Source organism: Oxyura jamaicensis, chromosome 6 (assembly GCF_011077185.1).
Source record: "Oxyura jamaicensis isolate SHBP4307 breed ruddy duck chromosome 6, BPBGC_Ojam_1.0, whole genome shotgun sequence".
Lineage (NCBI taxonomy): Eukaryota > Metazoa > Chordata > Aves > Anseriformes > Anatidae > Oxyura > Oxyura jamaicensis.
In genome coordinates, this window is record NC_048898.1 from 28,963,319 (window position 1) to 28,965,012 (window position 1,694).

Genomic DNA, 1,694 nt, shown 5'->3' on the forward strand with positions numbered 1-1,694 from the left:
AATAAACTCCATAGAAATTGAAATGGCAATAGCTATTTGAGTATATAATTGACACTATGAATAAGACTAAGCAGATTATCTGCTGAAGTAATGTATATTTTTCCATCAAACCAATCAGTGCTGAATAATGACTAGCATAATATATCTGGGTAAATATAAGCGCTTCTTGTTTCCCTAAGATGACAACTAACTAATCAACACACATTCAAACCAGAGTATAAGTATGATTAAAAAAACACACAGATAATATGGATTCATTTGAAAAACTTAACCATTTGATTAGAGACACTGGCATGATCTTTCCTAGTTACTTCCTTCTAGGATGGCAAATACATCTTTCTGCACAAAAAGGCATTAAGTGATTGGAGGATAAATCAGAAGATTAAGTTTTTAGCATGGCATTTTAAAATGCTTTAATTATGCTGTAATTAACAACCCCACATATTAAATTTACAACTATAAACTCTAACGATGTGAATTACAGCACCCTGCCCTTCAGAGCAGTACACCCTACTTTACAGATGCTCACCTCGTATAATTTGGTTGAAATAGGTGCTCCCTTTATCTGTGAGGACAGACAGGTGGCGAGGTTCTCCCACTGAGTACTGAACACCTGCCAACACATGCAAGGACACATTTAGAGACAGCAAATAGCTCAGAAGTGATTCACTATGTTCCTACCAGCAAAACAAGAGAGCTCATGTGCTTTCAGTCTGGCAGGAACAAATACCACGCTCTTGGAAAGCTAGAAAATTAAGCTGGGTCCTGAGATGTGGGACCCAGTTTCACCAGTATCACGCTGGGGAGGCTGTGCTAACCTCCAGCAGTTATTGCAGAGGCTCATGTTTGATCCTTTAGAGTTCTTTCCCGGTTTATTCTGTAGCTCTGAATAAAATGGACCACTAGAGCAAAGCTTAAGAGGGCTTGTACTGGAATGTGGTGGCAAGAAACATTTTGTCCTGTAGTGGTGTAAACAGTCTTCTTAGAAACTAAGTTAACGCGGTCACTCCAGTCTGTTTAATCCAGTTTGGGGGAAGGAATGGGTCCCTGGCTTTGTCAGCACATCACTTCTCTAAAGCAGCTGCAAGATGTCTTTTTGCCATGGATGCTACACCAGTGACCTGAGTCATTGAAAAATCTCTCTGGCAGCTCTACAGTCCAAGCTGGTCACCCCTCTGACAGTTCCCAAATCAGTTTCATGTGGCTTCATATGGAAAATTTCACACTGAACATTGATTGATAAATATTACTTTTTTTTTTTTTTACATATAAAAGAGACTCTGCAATGTGTTAGTTCTCCTACCATTTTAAATCTAATTTTAACAATTTATTTTTATTATAAATAAAAATAAATTTATTATAAAATGTCCCTGGTTTTTATTCAAACAGACCCAACAGCTCTGTGCTGAGGACACTGCTGAGATTTTCTAAACGCTCTTGGTCTTCACAGAGCGTGAGGTCCTTACAGTTGAAGTAGGCATGAGGTAGACTGAAAAGTGGCTGAATGGCCATGCCTGGAGGGTGGTGACCAGTGACACAAAACCTAGCTGGAGGCCAGCAACCAACCATGGACCCAGGGGCCAGTACTGGGCCCTGTTCTGATTAACATCTTCATTAATGGCCTGGATGGTGGGATAGAGTGCACCCTCAGCAGGTCTGCAGATGACACAGGACCGAGGAGAGTGGCTGGTGCA